We start from the raw sequence: 14,141 nt of genomic DNA on the forward strand, positions 1-14,141 counted from the left end.
CAGCCGAGGTAGAAGCCTCGGTTACAGGCTTGGTTGACTTGTTCTTTGTACGCATCACGGACGGCAGCTTGCCCCTTTGAGAATGCTTTCTCGTCGGTCGCCTTGATCTTGGCCTCCTTCGTAGCCAGTGCCTCTTGGAGCTCTGCCTTGACCTCAGTAGTTTTGGCCTCAGCGTCCTTGATCTCAAATTTTAGTACTTCAGCTATAGCCTCAGTCGCCTCAGCTTTTTCCTCGGCCTAGTCTTAGGCTCGTTTGGCTGCCTTGGCCTGATCCAACAAAACCGTGATCTTGGCCTCGGCGTTGTTTAGAGAGGAGAGGAAGCCAGCAACTTCCTTGGTTTTGTGCACCAACTCTTCTTTGAAAGCCTCGGCTTTCGTAGAGAAAGAATGGGCATACTGGATGGCCTAGAAAGAGAGAAACAAACAAGTTAGTATGAAGAACTTAAAAAACAAACCAAAAAGTACCAAGTGTTGGGAACTTACCAAGATGGAATGCTGCATCATCAGAGCAAAATTTTTATATTCATTGATCGCGGCCATACGATTGAGATCAGTTGGAAGGAGCACAGCTGTGGAGAGAGCGGTGCTGACCTCAATACTGTCAATGGCGCTGTCACCGGCCTTCATTGGCTTATCACCAATCATGATTGCAAGGGCCCAAGGCTCATCGGCTTTGAAAGCACTTGGGCTTGCGGCGATTTTTGACCCCGGCTTCTTCGATCGAGCGGCATCGGATGGTTCGGCCTCGGCAGGCCTCTTCTCGGCATTGGAGGCACTTTTCTCAACCTCTGCCAATCTCAAGATCAACACGGTGTCTTCAGTGTCAATTTGAGAAGCGGCAGTTTTTGCCTTGGCACGCTTCACCATTTTTGTCTTAGGCTTGAGTTGGGACTCTAATGGGGAAGAGGTGACAGTAACCACTCCTGGCAAGTCGGCCAGGAGGTCTTCCACAATAGCTTTTCGGCCCATATCGTCTGCGGCTGCAGCAAAGGTAACTTTGGTGCCAAAGTGAATTGCTGGAAATGCAATGGGTGGGTTTGCTGGATCGTAAGCCGACGCCTCAAAGTCTTAACGTTTGCGGCTACGAGTTCTGTCTGCTGGTACGTTTGCTAGGGCACGACGACGGCGTCGACGCTGGGATATTGGGATAAGTTTGGGGGGCAGAGGTTGACGGCAACTCAACTGGATCAGAAGAGAAAGCCTGATCAGCTCTTAGTGAAGAAGTGACTGGAGGGGTTGAGGCAGACGGTGGAGTTTGACTTCTTCGAGAGATGTCAGGCAAAGCTGATTTGTATATTGGTGTGTAATTCAACAAAAGAGAGGCCTTGCATCTTTGCACAGGGAGATCCAAGAGCTTCTTTAGATCTCGGCTGGAGACGTATGATTGCTGAAATCCCTTGGCTGGCTGAGAAAGAACTGCAAAAAATAAAGAGAAAACATTAGTAGAGATGAATGAGTTGGCAAGCCTTAACCTAAATGCAATTACAGTAGGATGACTAAGTCTTGCCATCACCCTTTTTAAAAACTGCTCGACACAGAGGATAGAGATGAAGATCGTCATTAGGAGCAAACTCTCAGTTGCCCCGAGACGATGAAGTAATCATCTCCAGTAGTTGGAGTCTGGGAGGTCGGCTATTAGTTTGAAGGCAGTCGATCTGAGGTTAAGGTAGTATATGTAGCCTTTTTCAGACTTAAGGCCACACATGGTATAGCATAATTGGATATCGGCTAATGTGATCCTAGCCTTCTCTCGGTGTGCTAGTTTGATTATGCCATTGATAACCCTTTATGAGTTTATGGCAAGCTGTATGGGGTTGAGTTTGTAATTGTAAAGGATTTCTCGGAAAAGAGTATCTAGGGGAAACCAAAGTCTGCATTCAATGAATGCAACAACAATGAAGGGCATGGGGTCTCCATCAAGTATGATAGAGTCCTCCTCCCCAGCTAACCTTAAATGGACGTCATCTGGGATAAAGAACTCCCGCCTAAAATGCTCTAGTTTTTCTGGGGTGTCTACCCTCCACCTAAACATACCCATTATCTCGGCAAGAAGGGATTGGGCGACAGAATGATTGATATAGGTTTAAAAACCTCGGCTAAAACTTAAATAGGCATTGGTGCAAGGGTTTTTGAAGATCTAAAGGGAATTCATTTCAATTTTCCTAAGGAACAAGGTTCTAAAGCAAATCCCAAATCTAGGAACTACAAAAACAGGAATTGAAGGCAAAAATCTGGAAATACAACAAGAAAAGAAAAAAAAGAGCATGATTTAGAAATCAAGAAAGAAACCGAGATTCAAGAACAAAGAAAATCATAAATTCTCGGAACAATGAGTGAGTGAGTGTGTGCAAAGCAGTGTGCAAAAACTAGAAGCAATACACACACTCTCAAATTCAGGAACAGATTATGTTACATCAAACAGATTCAAGAAACAAGAAAATGATGACCAAAGCACGAAGATAAAAATAGAGAACAACTACAAATGCATATACAAATTCCACAAAAATAGGTGTGAAGTGAAACGTATAGCACAATTCAAAAGGAAGTCGTATGGAAGAGCATGGCCAAGAATAGTAAACAACAGTGGAGAATTAAAGTTAAAATAAAAAGGAATCGAAGGACTTACAGATTAAAGCCGGAGTGAGGTACGTCGGAGTCAAATGAGCTAAATGATCAAATTCAAATGAGTAGTGTGCCGGCGGTAACGAAAAATGCAATTGCAGAGAGCTTGTGAACGTAACAATGGAAGATTTGGAAATGTTAGAGAGAGAGAGTCTGAGAGACAAGGGAAAATTGTGAATTGCAAAAGTGAAAAGACGGAGAAAGAATGAAGAGTTTTGTAAAAAACGCGAAAAGGCGGCAAACCATAATGAAATGCTTTGGACGACATGTTTGTCAGGTGGCATATGCAGAAACAACGTAACCTGATAGCGTATGTCAGGTACGAACCAATGAGAAAGGGACGTGTTGTGGAAACGGTTGAGAAAACCGTATGTGACAGCTCATGCGCAGATAAAACTCTTGGAGTTTTTGATTTAATGAATCAAAAACCTCGGCTAGGGGAAGATCTAGGTTAAGGAACTCAAGGAACTTGGTTCTTGGTCATTGATAGAGATGGACAGTTGAGTCCTGAGTACTTGAAACCGATGAGTCATGATCTCGATTGAAGGAAAGAATGAATTTTAGCCGACGTTCTATAAGAAGAAACTATGTATGTTCCATCACCTCAGGCTGCCGAGGTAATAGAACCTAGGAGGCAGTTGTGGGGACATATTTCGTGAATGACAGCACGTGGCCAAGGTGACACCGGAGTGTCAGCTGAGGTGCCACGTGGCCTAGTCCTGATACCGAGGTAATCTGGGCTAGGCCGAGGTTATTTGCAGAGATACTGGAATCCGAGATGAGCAGATAAGGGACAAAAGTCCTAAAACAGGAGAGGATCTCAATCTGGATAAAGATAAGGCTCAGGAAGAGTTTATCTCTATCTAGATGAAGGACCAGGATGAGCGTTGAGCTTGAGTCCACTGAAGTAAGGCTTCTATAAGGATCAAGTTAGTGTTGGCTATAAAAACAGGGCACCTCCGTGAGTCTGAGGTATGTGGGAGATACTGAGAACCATAAGTTCTCTCTTGTGAGTTTAAGCACAATTTGCAATCTTTAAAAGATATTGATTACTGCCTTGATCGTCGAAGTGCCCCTGAGTGGACGAACCACCCCCGGATTCTTATCTTTCTATGACAGGTTATTCGGGCTTAATCTATTCTGCCGATGCTCTTCGGCTGAGTTCCCTGTTTGATTGTGTGGTCAGAAATAAACACCCACACTAATTATTGAAGAGAACATAGTGAACGTTATTAGTGCATATGTCCCATAAATAGGATTAGATGATCAGACTAAGAGAGATTTTTGAAACTAAATGGATGAGGTAGCGCATATCCGTAACATCTCATTACAAATTGCTTGTCCCAAGTTAACGGCAAATTTTTTGTTTCTATAACATGAATTTTTTTTTTCTTTTTTCTTATAGACAATGAATTTCAAACCTTGAAATTGTTTTCAAATTTATGAATAATTTTTTTTTTATTTGTATAGTACTACTTAATTTTGAAATTGTTTTCAAATTTATGAATAATTTTTTTTTATTTGTATAGTACTACTTAATTTTTTCTAAATGGTATGAAAAATCTATGTAATTATGACTGGATACTAATATTTCATCAAACAGTCGAGCACAGATCTTCTTAGTGCATTTATTTAGCTATGTGCTTATGTTTTGAGATTTCTGTGCTACTAAATTCTCACAAATTCTACTTTTATATTTGTTATCAACTAATATATATATATATATATATATATATATATATATATATATTTTATGTGTTTCTCCGCACCATAGTAACTTTCAAATTTCAATCACTTCTTAACTTCTGTATGAACAACTTTACATTCATGCACATTACAATCCCAAAGAAAAGTCACCAATAGAAGAAAAAAAAGCTTCCAATTTGATTCACAATAATGTCACACAACAAGTGTTAACTTTTTATTTGTGACACATTAATTATATAGGACCCAAATCTCTTACTACATTATTAGTAATGAATGAATTTACACACTTTTTTTTTTTTTTTCCTTTTTCTTGACGTTTTTCACGGTGTGGGTTGCTTAGGTCCCATGCACATCAAACGTTATTTGTTGAAAATTTTAAGGCCTCCTTTGGGAATAAGTTTTTAGTAATTTTTTAATTTTTTGACTAAAATATGAGATTTGAAATCTTTAAAAACAATTTTCTGAATTTTCAATTCATATTTTTATATTTTTAATGATTTTTTTTAAAAAAAAAATTAACTTTTTAGATCCACTTTATCTTGGTATAGTTAAAAAGTATAAAATTTGTACAAATTTTTTTTTAAATATTTATTGAATATGACATAACACGAAAATGTACTCAATTTTCATATTTTTTGTACTTGGCAAAAAAAATTTTAAAAAAAAGGGAAAATTGGTCTAGGGTCCCTCTCCCACTTTTCGTAAGGGAAGAGATCCACAAAATTATTTTTTGATGTCTAAGGTCCTCCCATCTATCACAGAGAAATTCAGGCCCCTTCCTTTTGTCTACTCTCACTCGTCACCACGATCAAACACGCACAGAGAGAGAGAGAGAGAGCCATGTCGCCGGAAGATGTGTCGGTGAAGAGGTTTAGGGAGGTTCTCGCGGAGCTTGATCGACGGAGAGAAGCTCCACGGCACAATCACAGTCACCGACGGACAAAGTTCTCAATCCATCTACAACCGAGATTGGGAAAATTTGCAAGGAATTGAATGTTCAGCTACACACAGATGCTACGCAGGCTTTGGGGAAGATTGCAATCTCTCTCTCTCTCTTTCTATATATATATATATATATATCTTCATCCTCAATCTCCATCTTCCTCTATTAACTGGTTCATTTCATATCTTGAATAGTTCTTCATCAAGCTCAATTACTATACTTCCCATTTTGAAGAACTTTACCAGCAAATGCTTGCAAAGGCTTTATATTCATGATGTTTATCTGAAATATATATTCATGAATTAAAAAGGTTGACTGAAATATATATTCATGATTAGGAAATTTCAGATAAAAAGCAACGAAAATGATTTTGACAAAATCTAGGACTATTTTAAATCCAGACAGAAATTAATAATAAGAGTTTTAACTTATATCCGAGTAATTAATATTCCACTACCTTATTGTGTACTGTAGTATGGGACGTCAGTCAAATTTATTACTAGAAACATCATGAATATATATTTTTTTGTGGTCTTAACCTTTTTATTTGAAATATATATTCATAATCCACAAAAAGGCTTTATATTCATGAATATATGTTTTTTTGTGGTCTCAATCTTTTTGTGGTCTCCCATTTTGAAGCCAAGTTGCTGTTGTTGGACGTAACTGACTTTTTACTAAAGGTGGGTGCCAGGACACAAATATCAATCACCCTCTTTGTGATTTGATATATAATGAACAATGCCAAAACCCTCACCTTGGTGTTCTTTCCTACCATGAGGATCCAAGAAGTGGTCTGTATCTGCTGCTAGGGAGGGTGACCTGGAGTAGCTCTCCAATATATCTGAATGGAAAGCAAAAAAAAGCATGAAAAAAAAAATACCAAGAACATTTCTGAGGTTCATAAGTTCATTGACTCAAGTCAGTTGCAATAAAACCAATAACCTGTTGGCAGAATGGTATGAAGTTGGTCTAAATATACTTAAGTTCATAAAACAACGAGTTTAAGTAGTGGAAAAGGATTCAAAGGATTAGAGATTCTTCCCCGAAGAAGAACAATAGGGCAAATGTGTATAAAAGTGCAGTGTATTGAATCAACTCCTACATCTACTCAATCTATTACATAGAACTTGGCCTGAACAATCTCTCATTAAATCATGAGAGAGAGAGAGAGAGAGAGAGAGAGAGAGAGCCAACCCATTTTCTTTGTAGAGAATTTCTGTCCAGAGAAATTCTCTGAGATTTTGGTCACTGTGTAAATTTTCTCTGAGAAATTCTCTGGGAGGTTCTAGAGAAATTCTTTCTCAGAATTTCTCTAGACAAAATTTCTCTGGACAGAAAATTCTCTGGTCATATTTGTCACTTACCAAAGTGCTCTGGTGGTATGAAGCTTTTAAAAAATTGCATAATTTAAAACACTTTTTGTCTATTGAATTGGTGGCTTGCTGTTGTTTTTTCTGGTTTTCTACGTACTAATGTCATGTATATTTGCTATAGGCAAGGGTGAGTCCTAGTGTTGTGGTCTATGCTCAACTTTCAAAGCTTGATGGGGTTCTGGGAAGGTTCCATGCCTTACACTGCTTGGAAATGTTTAGGGTGGCAAAATGGTTTTTCCACTGGTATGTATTAATGTGTTTCATGAAATTTCATATTGAATGTTCTGAGCTATGATATTGTTGCAGAAAATGTGTCGGTGGAAGCATATGGAAGGGAGAGAAATTTGAAATTTCTCTGGAGAGTCCATGAAAGGCCAAGGAGGCCAGAGAAATTTTAAATTTCTCTGGAGAGGTAATTTTGTGGGAAGGCCAGTGAAGTCAGAGAAATTTTCAAATTTCTCTGGAGTGTTGAGTCCAGGAGGGCAGAGAAATTTACAGTGGGAGGTTTAGGGAAGGTCAGCTGAGGCTTGAAAACGTTTCTGGAAAGTACTTGGCAGACTGCAACGAAGCTTCAACATCCAAATTGGGATCCAACTGTGCCGAAGCTGCAAGGTTGTGGTCTGTCTTGGAGCTCATGCCCCAAGAATTTCTCAAATTTCTCTGGATTCAACTCAGAGAAATTTGAATTTTCTTTGGATTCAACCTAGAGAAAATTCAAATTTCTCTGGGTTCATTTTGGCCGGTTTCTTTCGAGGCGAGCAAGGGGGTCCAACTCTAAATTGCCTCTTGTTGATCCAACTCTACCGAGGCTGCAAGGTTGTTGTCTATTATACATATAAAAATTAGGCTAGAGTGGCAATTTTTCTGATTACTCTCTCTCTCATGCTGTTGCTTGGTATATCTAACATGAAATTTTTGGTTTTTCAGGTGATGTTGAAGCTTCTTTGAGTTGGTGTCCCAGTGTTTTTTGAATTCATTGATCTTCTTTTCAATTGTTTAGGCTTGATTTTCTTGGCTGGTTTTGTTTTTTAATTTCTTCTTCATTCATCCGTGAATTAATAGTTGTAAATGCTATCGACACCGCCAATCTATAAATATAACTATCCTTTCTTGTTGCAGTACACAAAACATAAAGGTCAGAACGTTGAGTTCACATGTTTCATTGAGTTTTCACAGGTTTGATCGTGTCTAAGATGAAAATATTGCACTGAAGAGAGGAAGAGAATTTCTCTGGATTGAATTTTCTCTGGATTGAATTTTCTCTGGACTGAAATTTCTCTGGATTGATGTTGAGGGACCTTAGACATCATGAAAATAGTTGATGTCCTTTATACTATAAAATCATAATATCAAGGACCTTAAAAAAAATACCCCTAAAAAAAATTACATATATTATATTTTTTAAGTATATCAAGATTAGGTTTATCCAAAAAATAAACAAATTCCATAAAAGATTAAAAAATTCACTAAAAGTCAAAAAAATATGAACAAAAAAAACTTAATTTTATTAAAAGTTAATTAAACCAAACAAATATGTTTGGAATGACTATTTTATTTGTTGTAAAAAGTAGATTGAATGAAAAGAAATTTTTAACGTTTTAATATTTTTAAATATTTTTTAAGTTTTAAATTAAAATTGTAACTTGCAACGAGCTCCAAGTCTTCTCATTGGCGTGTGGAAAGGGTTCAGCAGGTAGAGATTTTGACACGGGCAAAAACACATTTTTGGCCGTTCCTTAATACTTATGTTTTTGTTTTTTTTTTTTTGGTTTTTTATAAATTAAAAATAAAATAGTTTTGATATATTTTTGCTTTTATGTTTTCATTTTGATTTAAATCACTTTTCAAAAAATTAAGTTTTGTATTTTTTTATTTTTACTGAATTTTTGAATATTTTATACAATTTTTTTTATTTTTTAGATACACTTAACCTAGATATACTTAAAAAATATATATTTGTGAATTTTTTTTAAAAAAAATCACCAAATTCAAAAATACAAAAAAAAAACAAAAAACAAAAAACAAAAACAAACAAAACAAAAAAAAAATTACATTTTAATATTTTGTTATATTCAATGAATTTTTTAGAAACTTTTGTTTAATTTTTTTTTATTTTTTAAGTATATTAAGATTAAGTGGATTTAAAAAACAAAAAAAAATAATTAAAATATTTTTAAATTTTATTAAAATTATTAAAAAAAATTAAAAACTCAAAAAAATATTTTTAAAAACTCCAAATTAAATTTTCAAAATAAATTTTCTATCTTTCCTCCCTTGACAACCTTCAATCACCACCCACCACCATCGACTACTAGCCACTAGTCATCAGTGGACTAACCTCGAACGACATTTTGGCATGATTTGATGACCTATCGATGAATCTAATCCTTTGATCACGTCATGAGTTTTGTACGCCACCACACCACCACTACCACACACCATATTGAAAACGGTAGTGAATGATTTGATAATTCCCAAATTTATCAAGTTTAAGAAAATGACGCCAGGCCTCCAATGATATCAAGTCTTCGTTTGAGATGTGGGTTGGTCTTTTAACTTTTTGGCTATAGGCTAAAAAGTCTCGTTTGGGATAGGCTTTTTAGTTTTTTTGACGTCACTAAGAGAAAAAATAAAATGATTATGATTTGAATGTGATATTTTGTCTTATTAACTTTTTAATCTATTTTATCTTTTTATAACTAAAATAATAAATAAAAAAAAAAACAGTCAAACATAGCCCAAGTCCGCAGCATCTAATTACAAATTTCTTGCCCCATGTTCATGGCAAATTTTTTGTTTCTATAACATGAATTTTTTTTTTCCTTTTTCTTATAGACAATGAATTTCGAATCCTGAAATTGTTTTCAAATTTATGAATTATTTTTTTTATTTGTATGGTACTAACTTAATTTTTTCTCAATGGTATGAAAAATCAATATAATTATAATTGGATACAAATATTTCATCAAACAGTCGAGCACGAGATCTCCTTAGAGCATCTCCAACGGTACATTTCTTTTTTCATCAAATCTAAGTCAAAAATGACTTATTTTACCAAATCTGATATCACTCGCTCCAACGGTGAACTTTCATCAAATTTGCGCCGGGACAACCGGTTGGTCGACCGGTTAGGCGAAAAAAATTTTTTTTTTTTGTTAAACTTTTTGGACCTTTTAGTGGTCGACCGGCTGGTCAACCGATAAGGCAAAAAAAAATTTTTTTTTTTTTTTTTACTGTTTAAACCTTTTCTTGGAACTGTTTGAACCTTTTGGTGGTCGACCGGTTGGTCAACCGGCCGGGCAACCGGCTGGTTGACCGGTTGGTCTCCCCCAACGGTCACAAACAGTGTTTTGATGAAATCAGTATTTGTCCTCAGTTTGATGAATTGTTTGGTGAAATCTCATTTTGATATCGATTTGGTGCAACCGTTGGAGCACCAAACAGTAACTTTTTCACCAAATTTTAAATTTGATATTAACTTTGATGAACCGTTGGAGATGGACTTAGCACATATTTTTAGCTATGTGCTTATGTTTTGAGATTTCTGTACTGCTAAATTCTTACAAATTCTACTTTTATATTTTTTATCAACTAATATATATATATATATATATAACTTAATTTATGTGTTTGTCCGCACCACAGTAACTTTCAAATATCAATCATTTCTTAACTTTTGTATGATCAAATTTACTTTCATGCACATTATAATCCCAGATAAACGTCACCAATAGAAGAAAAAAAAGTTTCCAATTTGATTTATAATAATGTTACACAAGTGTTAACTTTTTATTTGTTACACATTAATTATATAGAACCCAAATCTCTTATTACATTATTAGTAATTAATGAATTTGCAAATCTAAAATAGTTTTTTTTTTTTCTTTTTTCTTCACGTTTTTCATGGTGTGGGTTGCTTAGGTCCCATGCACATCAAACCTTATTTGTTGAAAATTCTAAAGCCCCCTTTGGGAATAATTTTTTAGTGTTTTTTTAATTTTTAGGCTAAAATATGGTATTTTAAATTTTTAAAAACAATTTTTTGAATTTTCAATTCATATTTTCATATTTTTAATGATTTTTTAAAATATTTTAATTAATTTTTTTTATACTTTTTAGATCCACTTTATCTTGGTATAGTTAAAAAGTATAAAATTTGTACAATTTTTTTTTTAAATACTTATTGAATATAATAGAATACGAAAATGTACTAAATTTTCATAATTTTTGTATTTGGTGAATTTTATAAAAAAAAATACATATATTATATCTTTTAACTGTATCAAGATTAGGTTTATCTAAAAAATAAATAAATTGCGTTAAAGATTAAAAAATTCACTAAAAGCAAAATATATATATATATATATATATGAAGAAAAATAAAACACTTAATTTTCTTAAAAGTGAATTAAACCAAACGATATGTTTGGAATAACTTTTTGATTTGTTGCAAAGAGTAGAGTGAATGAAAAGTAATATTTAACTTTTTAATATTTTTAAATATTTTTTAATTTTTAGACTAAAATTGTAACTTGCAACGGTGTCCAAGTCTTCTCATTTGGCATGTGGAAAGTAGGGGTGCAACTCGGGCAGGTTGGCTCGGGTTGGCTCAGGTTGGAGGTTACCCAGGCTCGGCTCAAATTGTGTTTGAAAGTGCCCAAGCCTGACCATCAACCTGAGTTTGGCTGCCCAAGTCCGGATTGAGCTACATAATTTGAACTCGGGTTAGCCGAATTGTCCGAATTTCCCAATTGAATAGATAAATAACAAAAAAATAAAAAAATTCATACAGGAGTGATTCAATAACAATCAAGTACTAAATAAAAAAGAAAAATAATTTATCTTTATCACACCCAAATAGAATTAAATCATATAAAAAAGGAAATTTCTAAACAATTCATTAAAAAATTAAATCATACCTACATTAAAATTTGCCTAAACTATCTGCAAGTAAACCATTACTTCAATAAAAATGATCTTTTTTATAGTTTCTACCTGCAAATCCAACAAAACAAGCATAAAAGACAACTTTATCAAGAGTTTTGGAAAGAGAAGCTGAGAGATATAGTATGGAACCCAACTCAACACTCTCTTTTAGAAAAAAAATAAAAATAAAAATAAAAAAATACAAATTAAATCTACAAAAGGATACATCAAATGTCTCATGATCTTGTTTGTAAATCTCCGGAGGAATGAGGAATCATGTGGGTGAAGTTCAAAGCTTGAACTTCATCGGTGGTCAAAGAGGGAGAAAGAAAGGGAAATGACAACAATGAGGAAGAGGTGGGTGGTCTCTCTGCCAAAAGAGGACAAAGTGAAAGCAAATGTGGTTGCCTACCCCCACAAAGCAAAATTCCATTTATACTCCGCAAAGCCCATACTTATACATATATTATATAATTTTTATAGTACATAAAATGCAACTTGGATTCGGGTTACTCAAGTTACAGACAACCTCTATCTAGGCAAAGCCCAAATTATAATTCGGACATCAAAAATTTGCCCAAATCCATTCAAATTACAAAATATTATTACTCAAGTCCTAAAAAAACTAGGGCTAGGCACGGGTTGCTCGGATTGAGTCCGTCCAAGTTACACCCCTAATGGAAAGGGTCTAGCAGGCAGAGGATGACACGAGCAAAAACACATTTTCGACTGTTCCTTGATACGTTTATTTTGATAGTATTTTATTTTTATGTTTTCATTTTGATTTAAATCACATTTCAAAAAATTAAGTTTTTTATTTTTTGTATTTTTTTATTTTTACTCAATTTTTCTAATATTTTATACAATTTTTTTAATTTTTTAGATGCACGTAATGTAGATATACTTAAAAAAAAAAAAAAAAACCCACAAACAAACACAAAACACAAAACAAAACAAAACAAAAATTTAGTACAGTTTTACATTTTGTTATATTCAATGAATTTTTTAGAATTTTTTGTATATTTTTATTTTTATTTTATAAGTATATTAAAATTAAGTGGATCTAAAAAATTAAAAAATAATTAATTAAAATATTTTAAAATTTTATTAAAATTATTAAAAATATGAATTAAAAACTCAAAAAATTATTTTTACAAACACAAAACACAAAACAAAACAAAAATTTAGTACATTTTTACATTTTGTTATATTCAATGAATTTTTTAGAATTTTTTGTATATTTTTATTTTTATTTTTTAAGTATATTAAAATTAAATGGATCTAAAAAATTAAAAATTAATTAAAATATTTTAAAATTTTATTAAAATTATTAAAAATATGAATTAAAAACTCAAAAAAATATTTTTAAAAATTCCAAATTAAATTTTCAAAATAAATTTTCTATCTTTCCTCCCTTAACAACCTTCAATCACCACTAGCCACTAACAATCGGTGGACTAACCTCCAACAATATTTTGGCATGATTTGACGACCTGTCAATGACTCTAACCCTTCGATCACGTCACCACGCCACCACTACCATCCACCTTATCGAAAAGGATAGTGAATGATTTGTCAATTCCTTAATTTATCAAGTTTGAGAAAATGACCCCACGCCCCCAATGATATCAAGATATCAAGTCCGCAGCATCTAATTACAAATTTCTTGCCCCAAGTTCACGGAAATTTTTTTGTTTTTATAACATGAATTTTTATTATTTTTTATAGACAATGAATTTCGAACCCTGAAATTGTTTTCAAATTTATGAATTGTTATTTTTTATTTATATAGCACTACTCAATTTTTTCTAAATGGTATGAAAAATCAATATAATTATAATTGGATACAAATATTTCATCAAACAGTCGAGCACGAGATCTTCTTGGTGCATTTTTTTTGCTATGTGCTTATGTATCGAGATTTATGCGTTATGACCCAAACCTAGTACTCGGAGGTTCGGCATCGCGACAAGATAATAACTGAAATCATAACAAATTATTAGTTCAATACCCGAGTTGTTCTATGACTACAAAGTGCCTTGTGCCTATCCCATGTACTGGTTTTGACGTATCACCTGAAAGTAGTTAACAGTTATAAGCACATGGCAGAGTAAGAAATATTACACAGTGAGCATGAGGGTACAAAAATTACCATGGATAATAATTTCAACTAAAACATTAACATTACTTAATTTGAATAAATAAATTATTCAATGTGACAGAAACTGAAATACATAAATTATGTAAATAAATAACCATAACCATAGTACAAAACAGAACAGAACGGAGGTCACTGGAGTGACAATCAGAACAAAGGTTAATGGATCCATGACAAACAGAGGACCACAAAGTGACCAATGGTTATTTAAGTCCCCCAAGGCATGGGACTCCCCATGGTGGTACTTACAGAAAATAATTGTTTACAAAATCATTATCAAATAATTTTTAAATTTTAAATAAACATATCCATGGGTTTCAACATAAGCAAATGGACTTCAAAAAATAATTAACGTAATTGAAATATAAATATAAGTTATAAAACATAATTTGTATAAAATAAATTATGAT

General features: G+C 33.6%; 1 long non-coding RNA gene across 1 annotated transcript; it reads right to left on the reverse strand.

The window, feature by feature from the left end:
* Nucleotides 1-4,772: 4,772 nt before the first annotated feature.
* LOC114258758 (uncharacterized) lies at nucleotides 4,773-12,010 on the reverse strand. Its single transcript, XR_003628073.2, has 3 exons — nucleotides 11,567-12,010; nucleotides 6,029-6,115; nucleotides 4,773-5,553 (listed from the first exon to the last, which is right to left on the reverse strand). It is a non-coding gene; the product is annotated as an uncharacterized LOC114258758 (long non-coding RNA).
* Nucleotides 12,011-14,141: the final 2,131 nt, after the last annotated feature.

Source organism: Camellia sinensis, chromosome 3 (assembly GCF_055761805.1).
Source record: "Camellia sinensis isolate YWXY chromosome 3, ASM5576180v1, whole genome shotgun sequence".
Lineage (NCBI taxonomy): Eukaryota > Viridiplantae > Streptophyta > Magnoliopsida > Ericales > Theaceae > Camellia > Camellia sinensis.